Source organism: Saccopteryx leptura, chromosome 2 (assembly GCF_036850995.1).
Source record: "Saccopteryx leptura isolate mSacLep1 chromosome 2, mSacLep1_pri_phased_curated, whole genome shotgun sequence".
Taxonomy (NCBI): Eukaryota; Metazoa; Chordata; class Mammalia; order Chiroptera; family Emballonuridae; genus Saccopteryx; species Saccopteryx leptura.
This window is the reverse complement of record NC_089504.1, coordinates 241,909,487-241,920,499: the sequence shown is the minus strand read 5'-3', so window position 1 is coordinate 241,920,499 and position 11,013 is coordinate 241,909,487. Positions and strand designations below refer to the sequence as shown.

The 11,013-nt window shown below is 52.8% G+C and overlaps 1 long non-coding RNA gene across 1 annotated transcript; it reads left to right on the top strand.

Annotated features, from left to right (window-relative positions):
- The first annotated feature begins 1,622 nt into the window (after positions 1–1,622).
- Positions 1,623–7,201, top strand: LOC136395672 (uncharacterized). Its single transcript, XR_010749368.1, has 3 exons — positions 1,623–1,723; positions 3,674–4,346; positions 6,156–7,201. It is a non-coding gene; the product is annotated as an uncharacterized lncRNA (long non-coding RNA).
- The last annotated feature ends 3,812 nt before the right edge of the window (positions 7,202–11,013 follow it).

The window sequence follows — 11,013 nt, the reverse complement described above, 5'->3', positions numbered from 1 at the left end:
CAGGTGTAAATAATGCCTGGCTCCCCCCCCCCTTTCCAAGCGAGTTCATTTCAATCCCCATCCCTCTCCTCCCCCACCATTTTTGAGAGAAGCGGGGGGAAGAAGGACGGTGCGGCAGAGTTAGCCTTTTTATTTTTTATTAGACAAGTTAAAATATAATGTTGCATTCACTCTTTTGTCCGCGTATTAATGCCGTGAATAAACCAGGACAGCCCCGTCTTATGCATTTCTCTGTCTAGAATTCGGGAATTGTTGGAGTCAATGAAAGGCCTTTTGAGTGTGGGTTATGAATTCTTTTTTCAGGGGGTGGCATAGAACAGATTTCTATGTAACAGGGATATTGAGTTGAGTGATGATAAAGTGTTTTTAGTTGAAATGGTTGGATGAGAGTGGGGTGGGGGCAAAAGAAATTTTCATTAGTTGGGATAGCAGAAGATGAACCCAAGCTGAAGCTGGAGGAGAGGTGAGTCTGGAATTCTGACAGCAGAGCCACCACTCTTTCTAGAACTTCCATTTAGGTCTCTGGTGTTTGGAGAGCTTGCTGAGCCGTGGGTGGGTCCAACTTGAAGGCTGTATCCCGTTGCCTTATTTAAACGTAATAGAATACGCACGTGCGCCTCTAAACTGTTCTGTGGGTATACATGTGGACATTCGAGTAGCCCAAAATATGAAATGAAATCTCATTTTAAAACTGCATTGCAATCACACCTCCCGGGCAGACTCCCATTTGATCAGTATAGACAGAGTTAAATTTGTTTCGCAGCTACGTGGTTACTCCTTTTCTCTTGGAGCAATAAAGTCTGTCTGTTACACATTACCAGGCAATTGGAGAATAGGGCTCCCCCCACGAACTCTTTTTCAATCTTGCACTAACCCTCTCAGTAATATATGTAATATGTGTATATGCAGTTACTTTTTTTAAAAAAAAAATTAGCGATAACATTCTGAGTGTATGAAGAGTGGTGTTCCTCTCCCTTTGCGTTTAGGATTCAGTGCGCTGCTCAATTGTCACTCTGGGGACCCACCCCGGGGGGTGGACACTCGCTGGGATTTCAGGGAGGGAGGAGGAGGTGTTCTAGTCTGGGTTGCATGCAGGGGCAGGGAGTCGAGGCGCCTGACTGCAGCCAGGATAAGGTCATAGGTATAGAATTAGGACTGAGGCAGGATTTAACATGCCCGCATGGAAGGGAGAGCAAGCGTCACCGGCCCAGGATGAAACCCAGCGCCGCCGCAGGAAAGTTTCCAGGCAGTGGTGGCACGAACACTATTTTTTACCCTATTTCTTTTCTTTCTTAAAATATTTTCCTGTTCTGCGCCTGTGTTGGGCATAAATAGAAGGGGGTGGGGAGGGAAATGAACACTGGGTGAAACCGAATCAGCCTTCCACACTGTGGGGAATTCGTGGAGAGGCATAAAAGAGAGAGGTGCCCTCATTTCGGGGGAGTGGGACGAGGAAGGGACTGTTTCCCGCTTGGAAACCTCCGCACCTCGCTGCTGGAGAGGCTGACCCGGAACCTCTGCGGAGGGTGCCCTGGGCATTTTGCCGCTGGATGGCGCTCGCGAGGAGCCGAGGCGGGCGGACTGTCGTTCTCTGTGCGCCCTGCAGGGCCTGAGCGAATCTCCCCAGACGCACGCGGTGGGGAATCTCCGCCATGGCACCAGGAGGCCGTAGCTCGTGCAGGAAGTTAGGTTGATAGAGGGTCACCCACAGTTCGCCAAATCTGTAAGGTGGATCAGAGAGGCTGGGCACGAACAGGGATGTGGGGGAAGGGGTTTCTAGGGCGAACTACCTCCTTGTTTCTTAGGCGCTACCTGCACCAGGTCCTCTTTAGCAGTAAAGGAGTGCGCGTGGGGTGGGGGGTGGTAGAGTGGTTCAGGAGGACAGGCTAAAAGGTGTGGAGATGCGAAAAGGGTACACAGTTTGTAGAAGCTCAGGGTCCCCCCCCTCCGCCGCCTTTTGGCAAATGCCAGTTTGGTGCCAGCTAGGCCCAGGTGCGCTCGGTCAAGCCAGTCAAATCGAAGTGGCTGGCGTTACCAGCCAGGATTATACCTGGAATTGGCAATCTCAGGGTTAGAGTGCACTGAAATCTCACCGGCACAGGGCGCCTTGGGGACTGGACAGTGCACGTTGCCTGAGTCTTCACTTGGAAGGGCCTCTGTGAATGTACCTGAGACCTCCGACGGTGGTTCCCCCGCCAGAGGAGGGGTTGCAGGCAACAGTACTGCGAAGAATAAATTCACCCAACATTTATTGAACACTATGTACCAGGCACTGTGTTAGACTTTGCACTCTTGTCAAAAGTTACTTAACCCTTTGAGTAGTGAGGTTTTTTCATGCTCGCTGACCCCGGGAGTGAGTTGGTTTTGTTTTAAAAAATGAAATTAGTTCCAGTTACAGTTTTATTAACTTAGAATCATGTTTGTTTGATAACCAATTTATGGAAACAAGAAGAACGTACATTTGCCTTTTTTTTTTTAAACGTTGCCCTACACATGTACGATCGTACTCTGGATGGTCAGGAGGCACGAGGACGTACATGAACGTTCGTACTACTCATAGGATTGAAAAGCTAGAAGGGGGGGAGAGGAAATCAACCATAACTAAAGAAGTTAATAGGCAATGTGATCTGGGTAGGAGTGTTTAACGTGATGTCTTCAGTTTGTAAGCTGCTGGAGGGATGGCCCTCGTATCTCCAACTCTGATGTAGTACGTGGTAATTGGTAGGTGCTCAATAAACACTCTTTCAATACAGGAGTGAAAGTGTCTGAAGAAAGGGAGAGACCGAGACTAAAGGGGGTTGGATTCTCCATGCATTTGAAAATAAATGGCCACTTCCAAAGTGCATGTAGAAACAAAAACAACATGAAACTTACTAGCTGCGCCCCAAACAGATTCTATGTAATAAAGGGGAGGCAGGGAAAAGATGGTAACGGGAAGAGAAGTTCGGTATATGGCTAGAAACGTTCACTAGGTCATTCCACAAATACTGCTTGAGGGGCTTCTCTGTCCAGGTAGTCTGCTAAGAGCTTGAAGACACGTGGGCGAACAAGAAATGGCTCCTTGGGGGCTTGAGCCTTACTGTCCTTCACTGCAGTTTTTTTTAAATGGTATAATTCCCATTTTAAAGATGAAGAAAATGGAGGCCCAGAAAGAGCTGGGTGGGAGAAGGCTGACATTTAAGGTCTCAGGGCAGGAAGGCTGAGTGGGTTTTGTTCCCCAGAAGAGGCAGCGTCTGGGAGCCCAGGAGACACCCCCCCCCCACACACACACTGCCCTACAGAGCCCATCTGCTAGGAGATCACCCGGCACAAAAGACTTTTTCAAATTCAAACTTGGGGAGGTGATGAAGTATCTAACTATAGACTCTCCCATCCGTTTCTTCCATTCAGAGCGTACACCTTGCCCAGGACTGGACATTTTGGCCACTCTTCATACGCCGGAATCTAGTATAGATAGCTAGGTAGTCTCACCCAGGGTTGCGTTGCTAAAAAGTGAGGGCAAGGGAGCCTCCACACCCCCTCCTTCCCATTAGGGCTTTAAGTTTCTGTACAGACCCCTTCCCACACCAGTACAGCAATAACCAGCGCATTCTGGCTCATGCAGTTCGTTCGTTCTTCGAATGTATGTTGATTGAATAAACTAATTCTTGGTTTCTTTTTGTTTTAAAAATAGAACAGAACTAAAAAAAGAATCCCCGATCGAATGAAGAATAGTGAGATGAGCAGTTCATTTCCTGGAACCGCTGCGTGGGAGTGGGGCCGACGTGGGTCACCTGCGCGTCCTCATGCACAGGCAGGACCACTTCCCACCAGCTTTGTCAAGACGGCCGTGGTTTTCTTCCATCTATGTGTGTGTCCCAGACTTCGTTCAGTCTATCAATGAAGAAGACGAGCTGACCCACCACGAGGTCAATCCAAGCGATGAGGTCCTCCAGGACCGCTGGAAACCCGCCTTCGTCGCTTCGCGCTGGGTTCCACCGGAAAGGTCTGGGGATTTAGGTTCCTTGCTCCCGGCCGTCGTTACTGAAGTGGGGATGGGTGAGCGAAGCGCCTCCAGTCCCACCCAGGGGAGGCTCCTCACCCACCCACCCACCCACTGAATGCTCAGGAGCTCGAGAGCAGATTTCCTCCTGCGGCCATCTCGGCGTTGGAATCAAACACCCGGATCGTTGCGCAGCCGGTCCTCATTTGCAAAATGGGTTTGTTATGAAATGGTATTTAATTGGAGAGAACGTTTGTGAAACACTCACAAGGTCGACAGTGTTCTAAGAGCTTTCCCACGCACCGCCTCATGAAACAGAGCAATCCGAGCCACAGGCGCCTTCTCCGCGATCTCCTGGGTCCAGGTGCGGACACGGAGGCACAAGGACTTGCCCCGGGTCCCACGGCTGGTCTCCGTTGGAGCTGGGATTGATTCCACACGGGGATCGGCTAAGTCCCTGTCTGGCTTTTAACAACAGGCAGTAGGTGCCCCGCGTGTGCCCCACGCACACACGCGTACACAGTAGCGATTTGTTTCGTTTGCGGGAGAGAAATTCCATTTAACCCTTTCCCAGACGATCTGGAAACGACCCTGGTCCAGGGGTGTCTCCTGAAAGCAAATGTAACTGGTTGGGGCTGGGGGTGGTGGTGTGGGAGTCTGATCGAACCTTAAACTCTGAAAATTCAGAGCTTTCCAGACTTTTCCTTTTTCTTTTTGGTACGAAGGAAGGGTGTGTGTGTGTGTGTGTGTGTGTGTGTGTGTGTGTAGAATCAATATGGTCCAGACAGCCCTTCACAAAGGGACTCCAGGCGGGCGCCTGGGCCGCACGGCCCCCACCCCACCGCCCGCGGCGAATTAATTGGGCCCTGAAAGAAGGGGCGACGTAGCTTCCAGTTAATTAGTCGAGAAATGAATCAAGCCCCAGCGGCCTGGCAAAGGCCCCTGGGGCTCGGGTTTTGTGCATACCAAACTGGTCAGCGGGGCGCTCCCCTGGGGCCGGGTGGAGCGCGGGGGGAGCCGGGCTTGGGCGCCTCCGGCCGTCCTGCGCCCCGAGCGGGCTCGCGCGCTCCCGCAGGCTCCGGCTTCCCTCGTCTCTTTCCTCGCTCTTTCCCCCTCCTCTCACTTCTTTTTCTTTCCCTTTTCTGTCTTTACCATCGCCTTGCTCTCCACTTCTGGCCGGCTCCCTGAACTTTGCTCGGGTTTCCGCCCCGTCGAGGCTGCCCTGCTCTCTCTGCTGCGTCGTCTCTCTCCAAGTTCTCCGCTGGCAAGTCTCTCTGAACACTTGCCTCAGCCTTCCGGGATCCGGGGCTGGGTGGTTTGGGAACAGCGGCGCTGAGGATGTCCCTGACCTAGGGAGAGGGGTCGGGATCGGAGTGGGCAGTAGCTTTGCAGTCCTGAGGCCTGCTGTGTGTGTTCCTGGGGGCAGACTCTGCAACCTTGGGTCACCTCGGATCCGGGCTTCTGCTGGCGGTGAGGGGAACCTTCTGAGATAATGCAAACCTCCGAAAGGGTCTGACAACCAGTAACCTGTGTCCCCACGAAGAGGGGCTTAGAATTGAGGCCGACGTGCAGCGCATGAGCAGTTATTGAGCTCCTGGTGTGTGTCTGCCTTACATCCCGCCTCCGGCCCCTCCTCAGTCTTTCCAATGTCCACCCTGACATGGAAGACCCTGGTCTTTCCTTCAGAAGCAGCTCTGCTGCAGGGAAGAGGGGAGGCACAAATCTAAACCCAGTTATTTCGAGGCCTTTTTGTGCCATATGCCAGTGCTCTCCCCTGACATTAAGGGATGGAATTCAGAGAAGTGGAGTGATTTTCCTAGAGTCACACAGCAAAGGGAAGAGGAGGTGATTCCACCCTCTAACCTGGCATTAGGTACCCATCCATTGGCCCCTTTAGGGCATCATTTGGCCTTCTGGCCCAGCCTGGCCTGGCCTGGGATGCAACGTGTATGGATAGAAGGAGCGAGGGTCCCAGGAATCACCTTGCTTCCACTGCTTTGGCGTTAGAACCCTCATCTTTCTCGGACTTTCTCGTATTTCACTCCTGTCTTTCTTTCTAGTTCTGTCACTGCTTTGGCCCCCCTCCCATCCATCTTTCTGTCTCCTTCTCCCTGACAGCACATGGAATCCACACTCAGAAGCTGAGGTCAGCATCTCTCATTCTTTCTTCCAGTTATCCCTGTAGCTGCTCACACCTCGACCTTTGAGGCTGGGCAGAGCCCATCTACGACCAACCGCCAGGATCCGAGCTGCGAAAGCAAACCTACTCGATTCCATGCCCTCCCCAGCTCTGCTGACGCCGAGCTCCTCTCCAAGCCGCATCCATGAGGTCCTCGTGGACACTCCAGCGGAGGAGGCTGGGCACGCGTGCCAAACAGCAGCCCGGAACCGCGCTTCTTTTTTCTTCCTTTGCCCGCTTGACCGACTTTGGCTTTGCTCAAGGGCCTGAGGTGCCTGAGCCGCACTTGGCTTCGATTCCTGCCTCTCTCAGGAGGCTCGGGACTGTGGTTTCCGCCGCCACATCCCTGCCTGGCGGGCGCGCAAGAGCTTGGCGAGCTTCCCGCACGCGCTGGGAGCCAACCGCCCTGAGCCTCAGTTTCCTCCCTCTTTTCGGATCCAGAAAGTGAAGGACAGAACGGTTCAGGGAAGAAGGATGGCGAAAGGATTGGTTAGTGGTGGGACCACAGTTCCTGCGCGTGGAGGGGTCTAGACTGGACCCTCGGCGCCTTCCCCTCTCCCTGTCTCCGCTGACTTCTACCCACCTCCAAGAGCAAACGAAGCGATAACACTGGCGCTGTGTCGCTTTCCGCACTAGGAAAGGAGATCCCCAATCTCCAAGACCCCAGCCTTCCCTAAATGCGCCCCAAAACCTGTGGAGCTGAGTTGCAGCTTGGGTGTGCCCGCTGCGTGTAGGCCGGGATGAGCCAGGTCCCAGCCCGCCTGTGCCCGCTCAGGTGTGCATAGGGCCGGTTCCTTGTGCGCTGCCCGCTCCGTTGTGACTGCTGTTGGCCTCGCTACGTTTGCAGACTCCCACGTGGTGGCTTCCAGCTAACTGTTGGCACATCTACCGAGCATTAAAAGATGACCTGTTAGAAAGCCTTGGAACTTCAGATGAGTGCATGAACCCCGTCTCTAAACTTCAGTTGACTCCTCTGAAAAGTGGGAATAACAGGTCCTGCCACAGAGGACCACCTCTAGGAATAAATAAAACAAATATATAATGTATGTACATCACTCTGCCCAACACTTGGTACAAAGTAAGTGCTTATTTTTCATTAGCTGTTTGGACACCCCAAACTCTCTGTGTCTCAGACTCGCTTTCTGTCTTTATCTATCCACTCTCTCAAAATATATGCTGAGTATATACTAGGTATGTTTAGAGTATACTTAAAAGAATATCTGTGTTTATAGAAGACTACCTAGCATGTGTTTAGCCCCCTTTCTATGAGTAGTACTCTCTTGCCTCGCCTGACTCTGGTTTTAGCTCTGTCTGATGCTCCGTTACCTGTCCTCTTTCCCAGTTGAAAAGGCAGTGACATCCTTCCGTAGGCTTCTCCCTCAAGGCTCAATGCCCCCATGACCACTTCCCCGAAATCCAGGGTCACAAACCTAATAGTGATCCCGGATAGAAAGGGCACCTTCCTCATCTTGCCCTGGAGTTAGGAGCCCAGCTCAGAGACCAGTGCCCTGGCTTTCTGTGCCAGGTCGTTGCCAGGTCCTGATGTGCAGGGAAAGTTTCTTAGATCTACTGAGAAAAAAGAAGTCATGGAAACAAAAGGACAGCACTGGGTACCTGGACTGTTCCTGGCCGGAGCCCCCAACAGGGGGGAGCTCTGCAGGTAACCAGGGCCCGAAGGGCTTCCAGGCTCCTGGGTGGGGCCCTGGAGGCCTCCTGGCCCTCAGCACAGCTGTGTGTGGCTGATGTCCCCACTTCCAGGACCCAGCTGCCGCTGCCCAGCTTCTAGTCAGCAGCAGGACCCCACTGTGCCCTTCCTGGATTCGGTTCTCGGTTCTTGGGAACACCGCAAACAGGAGAAGTGCTGGGACCACTCCTTCAGCCCCGGAGAGTCCTGTAGGGGAGGGGGAGAGAAGGAGGTGGTTGGAAAGGACCAAGATGAGAAGGGAAGGATGGAGAGATGGGGAAAGGTGTTGGCAGGAAGTGGAGGGGGAGAGAGTAAGGGGGAGGAGACATTTGGGGAGAAGGGGGTAAATGGGGACAGAGAATGAGAGAGGGACAGAGATCCTTATACACCTAGGGAGACTGGGAGATGCACGGAGGAGAGAAGAGAAGGAGGGGAGTGACAGAGAGACAGTGACCAAGAGAGAAAGACAGAAACCAGGAGAGGCAGTCCAAGTGGGGGTCGGGGGTGGGGTGAAAAGGCAAAAACAAAAAAACAGAAGAAGAAGCAGAGAGTGAAGATCAAATGCGAAGACTACACGAGACAGAGAGAGACAGTGGGAAATAAGGAAAGGGCACGAGAAAAGAGTGCGCAGAGGGAGAGAAAAGGAAGACAGTCAGGAGGGGGAGCCCAGGGAGGCCCGGGGCAGCCCAGCGACACCCTTGGCTGCTCTAATATATTACTTAACTTAGCACAGATTATCTAGCACAGTATAAATGCCTCCATTAAATCATGATCGAGCTACTCCAGTGGACTCGATCTTCAAGCTAATTCCCAAAGCAGCTCCAGACCTCAGGGAATATGGTTTTCAAAACCATATAAAGCATCCGGTCCCAGCAACTTGGGAGAGAAGTGATCATTCATTAGGGGTTTCCAGGGCCAACCTCAACAAGGTCTGTGGGGTGAGGATGGGGGAGTAGGTGGCTAAGAGCTTCCAAGTCAGTGCAGAAAAAGACCCTGCGTTCTCTCCTTGCCACGGGCTGGGCATTTAGAAGTCTCTCTCCTTTCCCAGTGACAGTCACTCTAAACCACAGGGAAGGTCTGGTTGGTAGGGTACAGGTGGCCAAGAGAGGAACCATTCCCCCAGAGTCCTCCAGATTCCCAGAGTGCATTTGGCTGGATGGCAAGGGGCTGAGCAATTTCTCAACTGCTCCCTCTGGAGAGTGCTGGGGTGGAGGATGGGGCGAGCAGTCTCCGGATAGCGGAGCTTTGTTCCATCAGGGAAGGCTGGGAAGAGATGAGGAGGAGGGTTCTATAGGAGCCTGGTTAAGGTGAAGTCTTCCCCTCCCAACGCATCACTCCAACCAGTTCAAATAAACCATGGCTCATCTTCCCTCTTCCTCTCCTTCCTTTTCTTGCCTCCCAGTCTGCAGAGGAAGATATTTTAAAAGGACATATTTTAACAGTAGTAAATAAAAGGATTTTCTTCCTTCCTCCCTCCCTCCCTCCCTTCCTTCCTTCCTTCCTTCCTTCCTTCCTTCCTTCCTTCCTTCCTTCCTTCCTCCCTCCCTCCCTCCCTCCCTCCTTCCCCCTTCCTTCCTTCCTTCCTTCCTTCCTTCCTTCCTTCCTTCCTTCCTTCCTTCCTTCCTTCCTTCCTCCCTCCCTCCCTCCCTCCCTCCCCCTTCCTTCCTTCCTTCCTTCCTTCCTTCCTTCCTTCCTTCCTTCCTTCCTCCCTTCCTTCCTTCCTTTCTTCCTCCCCCCCCCCCTTCCTTGTTGCAAATGCTTGTGTTTGTTTTGCTTTAACAAATAGCTGGTAGAGCTTGCTTTTAAAAAAAACAAACCTGTGCCCACAGGGCAGGGCCAGCCTTCACTGTGAGCACGCACTCTGGTAGGGATCTGCGTGTGTGTTTAGGCCTCCTGAGAGGGCTTGCAGTAATAAATGGGACCTGCTTCAGGTGCAGAAAGCTGGGAGGGGTTGGGGGAGGAATGCACGGACAGATTTACACCTGTCCCTACAGCTGCCATTGACAACACTTACAGCCTCCAGAAATGACCCTTGGTGCCGACTTGTCTGGAAGCCATCAGGGTTAGTTTTGAAGCAGGAATCTTCAAGTGGACCAGAGGGCAAGCTTGGCCTACCCCCACCTTCCCCGTGGCTGTCCTCAAGTGCTGCCCAGTGGATCAGACTGGCTGTCTGCCCCCCTCCCCCTGCCCAACGACCCCTCCCTCTCAGTTTCCTCTGTCAGACAAATATCATCATTGATTTTTAGCTCTCTTTGGTGCTGCCGCCTAATGAGGGCTGGGCAGGGTGCGGGGTTTGCAGCCAACTCCTCTGGGCCGACCTCCTCCTGCCCTCCTCCACAGGAGCTGGGTCTGGCCCCAGGAATCCTGTGCGGGCTCCTAGCTCTACCCTCTAGCCAGTTCTTGCTCCCTGCCACCAGCCCCACCCCACCCCACCCACTGGCCAGACAGTTGAGGGACTGATAATATCCAGATGCCTCTGGAATCTTGCTTCCAGTCCTCCCAGCGCTGGGCCTGGCCTACAGAAGTGGGGGCAGTGGGCAGCCTGCAGCCTGCCCTGAAACTTGTTGCCACCTCTCAGAGGCCGATGAAAGCCCCACTCAGCTGGGTCCTTCAGGATGGGGGACCCTGGAGCCAGGACACTCGGAAGGCATGTTTGACACCCATGCTGGGGACTTTGAGTCCCCTGCTTTGTTTGTACCCCTGGCCCCACAGAGGTCTAGGAGGCTGAGAGGGGGCAGTTGACAGGCCACCAGCTGCCAGAGAAGCCACAGGAAAAAGCCCGGCACTTGGCCTGAGAATTAGCAGGCGCTGGACAAGTATCTGGGCCTCCATTCTCTTACTGGTAAAACTGAGCATAGGTGGTGTATGTATGTGTGTGTGGGGGAGGGAGGGGAGGAGATTGTGATAAGCACATTCCCGTTTTATATATCTTGGAAATCGCCTTCAATGATTTCCTTAACGGATGTTTTAATAATTGATGCACTTTTTCAAAACACCTACTACTTTGTTGGAAATGAAATCTTTCGTTAGGCAGTATAAATTGGACTTTTGTCATGTCCCGGAAACATAAGGAAACAGTAGAATGATCAGCGAGGAATGCAAAGCCACGTGTCAAGGCTCTGAGCCTGAGGTCCACGTGCTCTGGTCACGGGTGGTGAGGTCGGCAAT